This window comes from Petaurus breviceps, unplaced genomic scaffold (genome assembly GCF_028583685.1).
Source record: "Petaurus breviceps papuanus isolate PSGF00001 unplaced genomic scaffold, PetGlider_PUasm1.0 90696, whole genome shotgun sequence".
In the NCBI taxonomy this organism is placed as follows: domain Eukaryota; kingdom Metazoa; phylum Chordata; class Mammalia; order Diprotodontia; family Petauridae; genus Petaurus; species Petaurus breviceps.
This window is the reverse complement of record NW_027187314.1, coordinates 8,370,244-8,387,415: the sequence shown is the minus strand read 5'-3', so window position 1 is coordinate 8,387,415 and position 17,172 is coordinate 8,370,244. Positions and strand designations below refer to the sequence as shown.

The following is a 17,172-nucleotide window of genomic DNA, read 5'->3' as shown; positions in this document are numbered from 1 at the left end:
AGAGAGAGACAGAGACAGAGAGAGACAGAGAGAGAGACAGAGAGAGACAGAGAGAGACAGAGAGAGAGACAGACAAACAGAAAGACAGAGACAGAGAGACAGAGAGAGAGAGACAGAGAGAGAGACAGAGAGAGAGACAGAGAGAGAGAGACAGAGAGAGACAGAGACAGAGAGACAGAGACAGAGGCAGAGACAGAGGCAGAGACAGAGAGACAGTGAGACAGGGAGAGAGACGGAGACAGAGACAGAGAGACAGAGACAGACAGAGACAAAGACAGAGAGAGGAGTACCTAGAAAAACATCTGTGTGTTTTGTTTTGGTTCAGTCCTGTCTGACTCTTCATGATCACATCTTGGGCTTTCTTGGCAAAGATATTCTAGTGGTGTGCCATTTCCTCTTCAGTTCATTTTTACAGATGGGGAACTGAGACAAACAGTGTTAAGTAACTCACCCAAGGACACAGAAATAGTAAGTGCTCGAAGTCAGATTTTTGAACTCTACAGGTAAACATATCTTCCTGACTCCAGGTTTGCAACTCTATGTACTAAACCAACTAGCTGTCCTTACCTGGAATGTAACTTAATAAATACTTGTTGACTGAATGCTAACTGACTATTTGTAGGGAATAAATCTTTTTTTTACCACTCCAATTACCACTGGAGAACTTTGGCAGCAAGCTGTGAATTAGTTTAACTTTTTGAGGTAATGGAAATGTTAACTTCCTTAGTATTTCCTTGTTGCTCTCTCCATTCCACACAAGTTTCTTGGTAAGGAAAAGAAAAGTTTAACTTGGTGATTACATTGGAATGTGAGAAGAGAATTTGAAGTTTACTGCAGAATTTACAATAAAATCAGACTTCCTTTTTGGCTAAAATCCATTCTAGAATTGAAGAACTGGTGAAGAGCTTGGTCAAAACACTCATATAAGACAATACCAATTTATTGGTAACATGACGTGCCATTATCATAGAATTGATAGCTTTAAAGAAGTTTAGGAAACTAACTCAAACCTTTTAATTTTACAAATGAGGGATACTTAAGATTAGTTTGGGGATTAATTGTTTTATCTCAAAAAAAAAAAAACCCTTGAGAAAAGGGCTGGAATTGGAATTAAGGTTATCTTGATTCTAAATCAAGTGGTATTTCTACATCACCATTTTAACCCAAAGACCAAAAGTTAGGGTTCTTGACATTTTTTAGATGAATCACCATGATGGATGATACTAATGGTCAAAGATAGATAAAATAGTTTAGAAAGTTTGAGATTACATAGATTTTCTTTATGCCCATTTTTATTGTCTTATTTTATCATATTGACAATTCATAGCATATGTTAAAGTTTTTCTTAAAAGCAAAGATAGGAATCAAATTCAAGTCATGATTTATAAGAGCAAATTTTCAGACAAAAATATAATTATTCCCATTCATATATTATTTTAAAATTCATAATATACTTTACTCACAACAGTTCCTTGTAATATATCATGCAAGGCTAATATCCCCATTTCACAGAAGAAGAAATTGAGACTCATGTTAAACAACTTGCCTGTTGCTAAAGTCAGTAAATACAGAGGAAGAAGTTAAACCCATTTGTGTCTAACTTCAAATTCTGCCTTTATGCTATCTACATAGGTAGTAGAACATATTTTTAAATTTTGTTCTATTTCATATCTCTTTCCATATATATATTTTATAGTTTAATACTATTTATGTTGCTAGTATATACATGTTATGGGAGTCTAGAGTAGGGAGAGATCTTTGTATCCTGGTAAGGGAATTAGAAAAATCTTTATGATTAGTGAAAAAGGAAAAGAATCTCTATGGTCTAAAATATTTTTGGCAGCTCTCTTTATGGTAGCAAAGAACTGGACATTGTGGGAATACCCACAAATGGGGAATGACTAAACATGTTGTGGTATATGATTGTGATAGAATACTACTGTGCTATAAGAAATGTTGAGCTTGATGATCTTAGAAAAACATGAATAGACTTGAATGAAATAATGGAGAGCAAAATGAGCAGGACCAAGAAAACAGTGTATATAGTAACAACAATAATACGTTTTTAAGAACAATTTTGAGTGAATATATCATTTTGACTATTATAAGTACCCAAATTAACAGCAAAGGACATATGAAGCAAGATTCTCTCTGCATCCAGAGACAGAACTAATAACAAAGAGATATGTATAGAATGGTTTTACACACACACACACACACACACACACACACACACACAATGTATATGAAGTGTATATATGTATATGTATACACACAGGCATATTTGTGTCTAATGGTAGCTATCTTGGTGGGGGGAGGGGGAAAGAGGAGATAATAAAAAAGGAAAAAATAAAGTTACATGATGACTTTATTATGTATTTAAAATGGATAGTGAGTTTTATATAATAGATTTGTAATTCTATGTACAATCATATTTTCTACTATGTTGCAGAAAGACTTGTTTTATTTCCTATGTTCAAAATAAAATTAATTTTAAAACACATATTAATTGTTTATAGGTTAAAAAGCTTTATCAATGAGTTTGAAACTGAGCTATTTATTTAAGGATTGGTAATATTTCAGTGTATAAATTTGGAAGAGGGCATTATAAATGAAAGCAATGGTATGAGGTAAAGCATGAAGGTGAGAGAACAGGTTTAGAGAACAGTAGTAAAGTTTCATTTTGATAGATGATAAAGACAGACATGAAAGTCAATGGTGTGATATTAGGACATCAAGACATATGGTAGATTGGATTATGGAGACCTTTAAAAACTGGGCTAAAACAGTTGAAGTTAGTTGTACATATTTCCTGTCTGCCGTAATGAATTGCTATTTTTTTTATTTAGCCTTGATATTCAGAGAGCAATTTAATTTGACTTGATAGTCAATAATAAGTTTATCTTCAATATATCTTGTAGGTATAAATTTCAAGATGATGATTCTTCTCTTTGAAGAGGGTTACCATATTTCCTTTTAACAAATTCTTAGAATCTTTCCTTTTTCCATATTTTTTTCAAAAATCTAAGTAGTCATTTAAGCATATCACTTAATAGGTCTATTTATATTTTAAAATGAAATATTTTCCTTATCAAATTCTTTAATAAGATCTTAATTTTTTCTTGATTTTCTTGAGTATGATTAATTCCTTTCTAACTACTGAAATCTTTCTTTCATGTTATTAGTTGGTAGAATTAATAAATTATGTACCACTCTTCTTTGACTTATATACAACTTTATTCAATTTTAGTATCACTTAACCCACTAACATTTGAGGAAATGCTGTTCTTTAAGACTTGAATGCTACTACAATTCTCATTCTGGTGTTTATTTTCCCTGCAAGGTTTAATTGAGCAGTTTTTAACTTAAATGTTTCCTGAACAGATTTTTCTTTAACCATATATCTCCAAACAACTTTTGTAAAGTCACACTGAATATGTCTTCTAACTATTCCTTTTCTGACAAATTGCAATCTGTAACACATTATGGTTTCCCTCAAGTCATCTTACAGACTCATTTGTCTTGATTTTTCCTCTCAGTACACCATAAACAGTAGATTTCATAATTCTTAAAATTCTACTTTCTTCTAAATTTCCTAAATGGCAGAGGCTAAATCTATTCAACTATATTTGTATAGCCTTTAGCACAATGTATAATCAAAACACAGATCTTAATATTTAGGTTAATGCTATAATGCAATTATAGAAATCAAATAAATATTAATACCTGAGTGGATTAAAATCTTATATTAATTGAAATGAGTTCCTTAATGTGGTAACTGATTCCAAAAGTACTTATTAAAATTCCATGATACTTTCTTATCCCGTAAGAGTCATGTACATATTATTATAAATTCTTATTAGAAGGGACATCTAATGTGTGAGGAGACTTGCTTTAAATATTTCAATATTACACAGGCACTAGTTCATCATAACAACTCTCTGTTAGGATTTGCCTGTTTTTGCTACATTATTGGCATTATCATTATTTCTGAGTATATATCCAAAAGACAATATATCAAATACTTAAGAAATATGGATGATTCCGTTCTTTTACACTCTTCTAAAGGTCCTAAAGGAAAGAAAACAAAGCTATCTATAATCATATGTAAATATGTTCTAAATCAGCATTTGTTAGAGAAATTCAAATTAAAACACTGTAGCAGCAAGCACCCCAGTGTGCCCAGGGTGGCTGCCAACACAGGTTCCTAGATCTACTTTTCTAAAGGAAAGCAACTCAAAATGGGTTAACAATCTTGCTTTAATCAATCAAACATATCATTTAACTAGTTCAGGGGTTACAGAGTATACAGAGGTTACAAGCAGAAATTACTAGAAAGAGAAACATTTCAAGCAGACAGGCCTCCAGTTGTCCAACCATTACATCCCTACCACCAGAGAGGGAAGCATCAACATCTGGGTTTTTCAAAGCCTGGGGACTCTCAATGGCTTCCCAGAGTCTCATCTTGTCAAATTACACAACACTTCTCAAAGTGAGCCCCAAAACAAAGTCTCAAATCAGGATTTATATAGCTTTCTCGGGGCTCAGAGAATGTAACAACCCTCTTGATTCATTGCCCAATCACAAAGTATCTCCTTAAAAACAAGCCTCCTACCACAGGTTCCAGGTGCACTTAAGCCCATCAAATGGCCTAGGGGCAGGGAAGATATTACACAATACAATCAATCTGAGAAAGATGGCAACAACATAAATTTATATTCCCATTACAAACACCTCTGAGGTACCACCTTGTACCTATCAGATTGGCCAATATGACAAAAAAGAGAAAATGATCAATGTTGGACAGGGTATGGGAAAACTGATACACTAATGCATTGTTGGTAGAGTTGGGAACTGATCCAATGATTCTGGAGGAAGATCTATAAAACTGTGCATACCCTTTGATCCAGCAATAGCACTGCTAGGTCTGTATCCCAAAGAGATCTTAAAAAAGGGAAGAGTACCTATTTGTACAAAAATATTTATAGCATTTCTTTTTGGGGTGGCAAATAATTAGAAACCAAAGGGATGCCCATCAGTTGGGGAACTGCTAAACAAGCAGTGGCTAAACAAGACAAGATGTAACAGAATATAATTGCTCTATAATAAATGACAATCATGATAATTTCAGAAAAAAACCTGATAAGTCTTAGATGAACTGAGTCAGAGTGAAGTGAACAGAATCAGGAGAATTTTGCACACAATAAAAACAATACTGTACAATGAAGAATTGTGAATGACAACTATTTCAGAAATACAAGATCCAACACAAACCCAAAGGACCAATGAAGCATGCTATCTGTTTCCAGAGAAAGGAGTGATATTGATAAAATACAAACTGTGAATGCTATTCACTTAATTTCATTTTTTAATTTTAATTTTACCTGAGTTTTCTTGTACAAACTGACTTATATGGAAATGTTTACATAATTGCACATGTGTAATCTATATCTGATTTCTTAGTGTCTCATACAGGGGAGGAGAGGGGAGGGAGGGAGGGATAGATTTTGGAACTCAAAATGTTAAATAAAGATTTTTAGAAATTTGGAATAAATTAATTCCTTGAGAAAAAAAACAGAAATGAAGAATACATTTATTTCAGAAAAACCCTGTAAGACTTACATGACCTGATTCTGTGAATTAAACTTCGCTGTGAAGTGAACAGAACCAGAAGAACATTGTACACAGTAATAGCAATATTGTACAATTAAGCATTGTGAACGACCTTGCTATTCTCAGCAATATGATGATCCAAGACAATCTCAAAGGACTAATGATGAAGCATGAAATCCACCTCCTGAGAAAGAACTGATGTTGTCTAACTCCAGAGTAAGGCCTTACAATATTGATATTACTTGCCATTTATAAATAAGGAGAGTCAAACAGACAGAGGGATGGAGACACGGAGAGATAAAGAGAGAAGCGAGGAGATAGAGACAGAGAGAAAGAGATAAATGGAGTGAGAGAGGAAAATAGAGTCAACAATATAGGGATAGACAGAGACAGAGAATGAGAGAAAAATCATAGATACAGAGACACGGAGATGCAGAAAGACAGAGACAAAGAATTAGAAGAAAATAATTTTCACACTCTATTGAATTTTAGGGAGCCTAAGCAAAATGTATGGATTATAAGACTTGGAGTTTAATTTCAGTTCATCAGAAGCATGAGTTTTGCTGTGTGATAATGTTAGAACATTTAAAAAATTGGCTCACCACAGAATAAGAAAAGGTGCTAATTTTGCTTTCAAAGTGGTCAAAGGCTTATACTGTTTAATTTTGGCATATTCTGAGACTAAAATTTGCCATTTCAGTAAAATGTATGGAATTTGAATCTCAGTTGTGATACAATGTGTAAAATATACATTATTCTGATAGATAATTACTGTATCTGTTGGATTGCTAAGAAAGCAATATAAAGTAGAAAAAATATTTTTCAATCAAATAACAACAGATTTACTTTTTTAGTAAAATATCTTCATATGTTAGAATTATTAAAGTAAAATTTAGGACTTTTAAACATATATGTTTGAAATTTGTATATATCAATTTTGTTTATATCAATCCCTAAATATTCTTATACAGTAATACTAACTATGACAATAATTTATTAATTAGAATTCATGATTTGTCTATGGATTGCTATGTAGGGAGAAGAGCACTTGATCTTAATTGCAGCATAGATTGTTTACAAAAGAGCTCTGTGTCCTGGGACTAATTACTTGACATCTCTGAAACTCAGCTTCCTCATTGTTCAGCAAAACAAATGATGGTGATACTTTCAATATTAACAGGTTTTTTTTGAAGATCAAATAAAATGTATAAGTTACCATTTAATTATAAAATACTGCATGTCAGCTATTATTATGGAAATACATTTTATTTTCAAAAATAATTGAAAACAACCCAATGTAAATTGATAACAACCAGTCTGAACTGAGCTTGTCTCTCAGATGTTTGAATAGTTGTGTTTTACTTATTTTTTCTTAATAAAATTTATTATTTGTGAAAGCTGACTCCCTTAGCAGAAAAGACATATATCAGAACATATTATCGTCTGCATATTCTACATTACAAATGTAAACACATGAAAAAGAATTGATGGAATATTGAAAACTCATCTCATTAAAATGATTTAGTTTGTCCTTTCCGAAGCTTATAGAATATTTTGTACTGTTATTTAATTACCATATTTTTATATATCTTAAATTATGGTGATGTAGGAAAAACAATTATAAAATAATAAATTACCCCAAGATAAAAAGGGAACATGAAAATAATAGAGAAATTAATAATTAGATCTCATACTTGAGAATTTATTTCAGAAACTTTTTAATTATGATTCAAGTTTACAGGATAAACATAAATAAAAAGGTGTTTTCAAATTCTTTCTAATTATGAACTAAGCACTTTTTCTAAAACTAACTTGAAAATTTCCATTGTTATATGCAGGGTGGGGAATAGGACAGGGATTTACTCAATGATGAAAGAAACCATTGGTACATAAACTCCCTATACTTATATGGATTGGCAACAGTGCTGAAAATTTGTCTTGGGAACTGAAATGTTAATGTGAATTGTTGATGGTTATAGAGTATAAATCATAGAGAGTACTTGAACTGTCATTCTTATTTTAAGACTTTGCCATGTTGCCTCTCTATAAAGTGTGTCCCAAATATCTCAGTGCCCCTTTATGGCATCAAAACTTAAATTCTTAGTGCAGTTTCATGTTAGCGAAACTTTGACAGTTTAAAACTGCAAGTAATATTTTAGGATCACTTGCTATGTTACTCTCACTGAGGTCTAGTACCAATCTTCCATATTTTCTTTCCATTTTTACAACTCCCTCACCAGCAATAACTAGCATCTCATGCTAACCCTCTGATTAAGTGTACTTAAACATAAAGCATCCAAATCAAAAAAGTATATTTTAGGAAATTATGTAAACGTTTGATATTTGGCAGACAGTTGATTAAAAACAAAAATCATTTTAAAATATAGAGGCACCTTCTACATCACAGACAAGAAAGTATATAATATTTAGTATGTATTGCAATTGAAATCAACAGTTGCAAGAAGTAGAGTTGGCTTTGACCTGCTGCATGCCATTCTTTGACGAACATATAAATAATGAAAAGAGATGTGTTAAAATAAAAATGAACTCTTCATGGTTATACACAATCAAGTTCATGGGGTAATAAAAATTAACATTCACCACTTGCTTTTTTTTAACAATGGTCTACAGATTTTTAAGACTACGTAAGAACAGCAGATTCCCTGTTAGTTATAGTGGCCAATTTGGATTATCTTTGAGACTGATTGGCAAAGCTTAAATGAACATTCCAAAGTAATTTAGAATCTGGAGGTTACTGAGTAAAATTGTAATAACCTAAAAACACCTACAACTGTATTTTACCTCAAAGTGCTGAAGCTCCTTCCTCTAGAGTTTTGGGGATATTTTCCCATATAGTAGAACCCACAGGAGTTCAGGTTTGCAAACTTTTGTTGGTAAGGAGGACATTGAAAGTACATATGATTGAAGGAGAAAAGATCTGGTAACTTTGTTTATTTTTACTATGTAAATATTGACATAGCAGGACACTCTATAAAGAAATGAGGAGTACATTCACATTACCAAAGAAATAGAGATCATATTTATATAATTTAATGAATCAAATATATTTATTCCCTTTTAGTTTTTTTTATTATTGTGCTCACACAATTTTAAAAATTACTCTTCATTGCAAATATATATATATATATATATATCTTATAATTTTGTATATAATGTACTAAATAATTAATTCTTGAATAAATGAATGAATGATGGACCTCTAATCATTCAATTACTAAACAGCTGCTATATATAAAAGCTCATTTCTGGACATCTTTGGTGATACAAGGAAGGATAAGACTTAATTCCTACTTTCAAGAAGCTTAATATAAATACATAAAATGTTAAATAACAACATAAGACAATTATATGGGAGAAGACCCAAGTCTATAAATTCTTAATTATTAAACAAATAATAAAAATAATAAAGGCTATGAAATGTAAAGATAAAGAGATCAATTGGGAATGGAATGGTATTGAAAATGAGACTATTCTGGGCCTTAGAAAAAGGGCAGAAATTAGATTTCTCAAAATAAAGAGGAGAGGGAACATTCCTGCTATGGAAAATGGCCTGAGAACAAATTAAAAGGTAGAAGAATAACAGTTAAATATCAATTTGGTTCGAGTAGAGTGTTTTCATAGTGGGAAAGTGTAATGGGAATATAAATTTTTAAGATCTTCCCTGCCCATAGGCTTAAGTGTACCTGGAACTTGTGGTGGGAGACTTGTTTTTCAAGAGATACTTTGTGATTGGGCAGTGGGTCAAGAGGGTTGTTACATTCTCTGACCCAGGGGAAGGCTATATAATCCTTAATGTGAGACTTTGTTTTGGGGCTCACTTTGAGAAATGTTGTATGATTTGACCAAATGAGACTCTGGGCAGCTGTTGATTGCCCCCCAGCTTTGAAAACCCAGATGTTGATGCTTCCCTCTCTGGTAACAGTGATTAGGTATGGATGTATGTAATGGTTGGACAGTTTGGAAGCCTGTCTGCTGAAATGTTTCTCTGTCTTGTAACTTATGCTTGTAACCTCTATATACTCTGAAGTTTGGGGAGCTTACCTTTTTCCCCTGACCTAGGTAAACGACATATGTTTGATTAAAGCATGATTGTTAACCCATTTTGAGTTGCTTTCCTTTAGAAAAGCAGATCTAAGAACCTATGTTGGCAGCCACCCTGGGTATGCTGGGGTGCTTGCCACTACAGAGAGAAGGGTTGAAAGGTAGCTTAGAGCTACAATATATACATTTGAGCTAGAATATGCAGGACTTGCATGTTGGGCTGAGTTTGGATTTTATCACTTTCTATGTTTTTCTATGACTTTCATTGTTTAGCTGCAGAAAATGAGAAGTTATTAAAGAATTAGTGGGGCAGGGGCAGCCAGGTGGCTCAGCGAGTAAGAGCACCGGCTCCAGTGTTGGGATGACCTGGATCAAATCCGGGCTCAGATACTCAGCACCACACCCAGAAATAACTGGCCGTGTAACCTTGAGCAAGTTACTTAACCCCAATTGCTTAAAAAAAAAAGAATTAGTGGGGCAGTATATTAAAAGTGGTCAATATCAATCCATTAAATATGAATGATATTTATATGAATTTATATGAATGATATAAACCATCAAATAAGAATGGAGGGCAAATAAAATAGAGGCAATGGAAATATAATCTTATTTCATTATTCTAATCAATGAATTGAAAAGGATAAGAACTTTGGTCTAGGATAAGGGTAGTTAGAGTGGTAAGAAAAAGACAAGGGATAGAGTCATTGGCAAGAAAAAATCAAGAGCACCCAGTAACTACTTGTAGCAAGAAAGGGAAAGGAAGATGACAAAAAGAATCAAAGGTTACTAGCCAAGATGATTAGGTAAATAGTAGTATCCTTGAGAGAAAGAATAAAAAAAAAGAAAGGGAAATGATTTGGGGAAGAAAGATAATTAGTTTGGTTACTGATTTTTATGTAGACTTTCAGATGGCAGCAGGATTATTTAATTTGAAAATCCTAATAGTTAAGGATGAATGATTAGAGAAAGGGGAAGGTATTAAGATTAGAAGAAATAGATATGAGGGCAATTTGCATGAAGATAATCATTAAAATCAAAAAAAAGATTTCCAGTGTATAGAGTGAAGAAAAGAGAGTCAGTTTAAATTTTGCAATATATCCATATTTATGCATTAAGGGAGTCAATAAAAAACAAAGAAAAGTACAAAAAAGCAAAATGTTGCTTCAGAAAACAAGGGAGAATAAGTTTTGGAGTAATCAGCAGTATCAAATGCTGGAGAGATTGAATATGCTTAGAATTTAGAGCCATAACAACTATCTTATATGATAAAGAAATTCACTCTGTCCCACTGGCCTCAGGCAATATTGATATTTACTAGCAGAATAGAAAAAGAAATACAGGAAAAAAATTCTAAAAACTAATTGATAAGATAAATTAATTGTCATCTGAATCTGCCTTGGAAAGATGCCATAATGCTTTCAATCACTGTGGTATATATACTTAGTCTTTACCAATAATTGGAGATATTATTGCACCTTTCCAATAACTTAAAATAAATAACTATACTTAACTGTGAAATACCTTCAGGTAGAAGTGAAAATGGACTTTGGAAAAAAAAACACATTGAGTTGTTCCTTAAAACACCCAATTAATCTGGAGACAGGACAAAAACTGACATAAATAGAGGGAGTATCTCCTAACATAGGAACCAGTAATTCAATTCATTTTTATAAATATTTATTAAGTTCCTTCTCTATGCTCAGCAATGTGCTAGATAGTGGGGAAATAAAATTAAAATGATTTCCATCATGTGGAGCTTAGAATCTAGTGTAGTAAACATTAATAATATATGCATAGATAAAAGGGACTTCTATTGATGGAATAATAGATAGGTTCAAAATTTTGGACTTTGCTACTAGTAATTCCTTGCATTATTACCAACATCTCCATGTCATCCCAACAAATTTGTTTCCAGTTGATTTTGTTGATTATGTTGACAACTATGTATGTTTCTTCCCAATTTATCACAATTTCTGAATTTATACAATCCACATCACAACAAGTTCCTTACTTTCTAAAGGTTTTATGAATAATCTATATTCTGACTAGAATAATAACAAATTTTCATGCTCTCACATGGGTGATATAGTGGGTTATATAGTATTGCATAACGACTGTGGTCTGTCATGCCTCAAGGCAATAATGATAACACTAAAAAACAAAAACTAAAAACCTCCAATGACTCCATATTATCATTAGGGTCAAATATAAATGCCTTTATTTGTCATTCAAGATCATAACAACCTAGTTTTAACCTTTTTTTTTTCCTAGGCTTATTACATATTCTACATTTCAGTCAAACTGATCTTTTTGTTGTTCCTCACACAAGAAACCTCATCTATTGCTTCCTACCATTTTGGAGGCTCTCCCCCATGCTAGGAAATCACTCCATCTTTATTTCTGCCTCATAGAATTCCTGGTTTAATCTACATTCTGCATAAGTGCCACAACTTAGATTATTCTTGATTCCTACAGCTGCTCATACCTCCTCAACAAAATTACCTTGTATATCACTTGACATCTATCTAGATGTATATATGTTATCACCTTAACAGAATGGGAGCTCCTTAAAGAGTAGGGTCTATTTTATTTTTTTCATTGTATTACTAGCACCTAATGTAGTAATGGGAAAATAGTGTATTAAGAATGTCTATTGACCAAACAACACAAACAAAAAACAGAAATTATAGAAATTATAATCAGCTTTCTTCTAAATTTCTGATTGTAGGCTCAGTACTTTTTCCCCTGTACCACATTAACTTCCAGAAGAGTGAGTGTTATCACAGAAGAACCAAATATCAACCCTAATAGTTAAATAAACTTGGTGAAAAGCATATCACCTGAACAACTATATTACCACTTGCAAATAGCCCAATGTAAAACATTTACAGGAAAAGCTTTTAGAATATTAATCATTCAACCTGCACAAATCTACTGTGGTCATAAATGTATTCTTGACAAAATTTTATCATCCAAATGACTAAACTTTCATATTAAATATTACTTTAGCAAAGTTATTATTGCATTTCTCTGAAATTATTATTGAATTTGCAACTATAGCCACTGTAAGTATAAGGCAAAAATTGTCAGAAATCATGAACAAGCATTAAAAATTAATGGACATATCCAAACATTTATACTGCCACTATTTTGCTGGATTCACTTCTGCCCACAGGAGAAATAGGCTGAGAGTCATTCTGGATTAGCATGAGATTTATGAGAATTTTTATTGTAAAAGTGTGACTAATAATTTCTGTTCCTGCACTGAGCTGACAGTTTCAATGGCAATGCTATGTCATTTGCATGCAGAATGCAAAGGGGATTGTTGTTATGCTTCAAGGGAAACAGCAAATGTCAAGGTCATGGCATTAAGAAGTATAATTCAGTTCATACAACTTGACTAATTTCAATGGAGAGCTTTCATTTTTTAAGTAGATAAAATAGTTTCACTGCACATTTTTTAAATCACCTAGATGAATACTGCTTTGATTAATAAATTTGAATTTTCACCATATTAATTCAACTTTATGCATTTTAAGAAAATAAAATTAATAAACTTGGTTTAAGCTAAGCATGTGATCTATGTCTGAGTTACATTCAAACCCAAACTGGACTGAAAAAATACAAGAAAAAGTGAGTATTTTAAAAGACTCATACATCTCCATTTTATCTGCCCTCACATGATTAATTTCAATGTTGCCAGAGGATCTAGATCAATTATACTCTGTAAAATTTCTTGATTTTTCATTCTCTCAATAAAATTAAGTTGTTATAAGCATGACATATAAATGGATCTAGATATATTCTAATTATTAATATATTATATTCTCCCCCAGAGGAACATTAGAAAATCATAGCAGTAGAACTATGAAGTGCACCTATGCCTAAAGAAATTTTGGAAAGAACATAATAAACAGAGTTAAAATTAACCTGAGTTAGAGAAGTGATTTGTACAGGAAGTTTTTAGAAAGTAGTGAGGGCAATTGCAAATTAATTAAAGAAGTTTACTTAGGTTTGGCCAATGAGGCTGATTTAGTGCCTTGAATCATTAAGTCTGGCAAACAGTACAGAATTCCTAAAAATTAAAGTGGTTGGAAGAAGCCAATAATGCACTTTTCCCAGATTAAAAAAAAAAAATCTTTCAGGTGCTAAAAATACATTCTAATCCAAAGGGCCCTTCGCAATTTCATTGCAATCTACTATTCAGTCTTTTCTCCTAACTACTCAACCTTATATTCTCTACATTTCTTACAAAATACAGTATCTGCTATTCCAAATGTTCCCTGTTTTCTCACCTCTAAACTTTTACTTGGATTTCATCTCTTTCCGTAAACATCATCTCCACAGATTTTTCTCTATCGTCATAGAAATCTCCACCACGCTGGTTTGCGGGATGGCGACAGCGTCCTGGGGCTGTAGGGGGCTTGTTCTCGCTGAAGCTTCTGCCCCCAAGGCCCAGTCCTGCTGGCGGCGCCAAGCCTGCTCCTTTCGTGCTGGGGCTGCCTTGGGCTGCCTCAGTCAGCATTCTCCAACCTCTCGAGGGGGCCGGAAGGTGGTTCTATCAGCCCTGGCACGCTGGACACGGGAGGTGCAGGGCTTGCTGTGGCCCTGGACACTGGTGTAGGTGCCAGTAACCAGAGCTGCACCCTCCAAGCTACCCCTGGTCTCACTGAAGCTTCCTCTCCTCTTAGGAAGATGGCCGCAATAGCGGGTGCTTCCGGGTGTATAATAAGCAGGTGTGCTATTCCTGCCTCAGATTGGACTACTTGGCTTATGGCCATTTGGTGGGTGGGTGCTACATTGATTTAGAAGCCAAGGCATTGGCAGAGGAGATAGAGGTTCAGGACGGCTCTCATGAAAATGGAGAGATGTTCATGAGGCCAGGGAAGCTTTCTGACTATTTCCCCAAGCCCTACCCTAATTCTGAGGCTGTTCGGGCTGCCAACAATGGATCACTGCCCCCTGACCTCAGCTACATCATCCGAGCCAGGCACAGCGATAAGGATTATGACTTTTTCCTGCTCACAAGATACTGTGACCCACCTGCTGGAGTCTCCCTTGGAGAGAGCTTTCACTTCAGTGCCTCCTTCCCTGGACAGACCATTGTCATGACTCCTCCTAACTACAATGAGATCCTTATATATGATGATGGTACACCAAGTCACTATGTCACAGGGAGCAAAGGACGTGTGAACCTTTTTGCGTTGGACGTCTGAACCAGAGCAGGATCACAGCAAACTCATGGGGTTCAAGATGGTGGTAATGTTTGGTTTGCTGATCCTCCTAACCTACACCATGAAAAGGCACAAGTGGTCAGTGCTGAAGAGTCAAAAGCTGGTGTTTCGACCTGAAATGATCACATCCTCATGTGGTCATTATTCTCCACTAATGGTCTTGATTCACTTGAACCCAACCTGGAACATCTTGTCCTACAGGCATAGTCAGTCTGGCTGTCTGGTTCAGCCCAGTCTGACCACTCATCTCGGATGGACAAGGGTCGGGGTGGTTGAGAAGAATTACTTTGTCCCACCAGCACTGCCAGTCCTCTTCCTCCACCAGAAATAAATTGTTTCCCGATGTGGAAAAAAAAAGAAAATGTTTTTACCTTGGAAGCTTCCTACAAGCCTAGATTACTTTTCACATAGAAGTACCACTCCCTACCTGTGGCCTCAGCTTATGATGGGCTAGTTCCTCCCAGAACTTTCAGTTTAAGGAAGAGGTCCAGGCCAAAGACATTTCCATTTCTTTCTAAGCTATGTAGTATTATACTCCCATGCAGAGTACTTTTTTACCACCACAATTGCTTCCAGTTCCCTGTTACTTGTTGTCTTGCCCCATTAGAATGTAAGCCCCTGCAAAGAAGAGACCAAGCTATCACTCTTTGCAGATGATATGATGATATACTTAGAGAATCCTAGAGAATCAAGTAAAAAACTACTTGAGACAATAAATAAATTTGGCAAAGTTGCAGGATATAAAATTAACCCATATAAATCCTTGGCATTCCTATACATTTCCAATGAAATTCAACAGCAAGAGATAGAGAAATCCCTTTTAAAGTTACTGTAGACATTATAAAATATTTGGGAATCTACCTGCCAAAACAAATCCAGGACCTATATGACCACAATTACAAAACACTTTTCACACAAATAAAGTCAGATCTAACTAATTGGAAAAATATCAATTGCTCATGGCTGGGTGGAGCTAATATAATAAAAATGACAATTTTACCTAAATTAAATTATATATTTAGTGCCATACCAATTAATTTACCAAAAAACTACTTTATAAAGCTAGAAAAAATAGTAACAAAATTCATTTGGAAGAGTAAACGGTCCAGAATATCAAGAGAATTAATGAAAAGAAATGCTAGGGAAGGTAGACTAGCTATACCAGATTTCAATCTGTATTATAAAGCAGCAGTCATCAAAGTACTTGGTACTGGCTGAGGAATAGAGGAGTGGATCAATGGAATAGGTTAGGCACACAAGATTCAGAAGTCAACGACTATAGTAATATATTGTTTGATAAACCCCCAGACCCTGGTTTTTGGGATAAGAACTCAATATTTGACAAAAACTGTTGGGAAAACTGGAATACAGTATGGCAGAAACTGGGCATAGACCATTATGTAACACCATATACCAAAATCAAGTCTAAATAGGTGCATGATCTAGGTATAAATGTTGATACTATAAGCAGTCTCCTAAAACAAGGAATCGTTTACCTGTCAGACTTGTGGAGAGGGAAAGACTTTATGACTAAACAAGAATTAGAGAACATTATAAAATGTAAAATGGATAATTTTGACTATATGAAATTGAAAAGCTTCTGTACAAACAAAGCCAATGTAACCAAGATTAAGAGGGAGGTGGGAAATTGAGAAAAAATCTTCACAACTTATGTCTCTGACAAAGGACTCTTTTCTAAAATATACAGAGAATTGAGTTAAATTTATAAGAATACAAGTCATTCCCCAATTGATAAATGATCAAAGGATATGAACAGGCAGTTTTCAGAGAAAGAAATTAAAAATATCTATAAGCACATGAAGAAATGCTCTAATTCACTATTGATTAGAGAAATGCAAATCAAAACAACTCTGAGGTACCACATCTCACCAGTCAGATTGGCTAAGATGACAAAACAGGAAAACGATAAATGCTGGAGAGGATGTGGGCAAATTGGAACACTAATGCATTGCTGGTGGAGTTGTGAAATTATCCAGCCTTTCTGTAGATCAATCTGGAATTATGCCCAAATGGCTATGAATACTTTCATACCCTTTGATCCAGCAATACCACTCCTAGGGTTATATCCCAAAGAGATCATAGAAGTGGGAGAAAGACCCACATGTACAAAAATGTTTATAGCAGCTATTTTTGTGGTGTCAAAGAATTGGAAATTAAGGGGGTGTCCATCAATTGAGGAATGGCTGAACAAGTTGTGGTATATGCATGGTATGGAATACTATTGTGGTATAAGAAACGAGGA

General features: G+C 34.0%; 1 protein-coding gene and 1 pseudogene across 1 annotated transcript in view; one reads left to right on the top strand and one right to left on the bottom strand.

Annotated features, from left to right (window-relative positions):
• The window catches only part of IL1RAPL1 (interleukin 1 receptor accessory protein like 1), a 1,610,170-nt gene that overhangs the window by 513,157 nt on the left and 1,079,841 nt on the right, over positions 1-17,172 (bottom strand). The window lies entirely within an intron of this gene.
• Positions 2,638-15,240, top strand: LOC138144301 (cytochrome c1, heme protein, mitochondrial pseudogene; annotated as a pseudogene).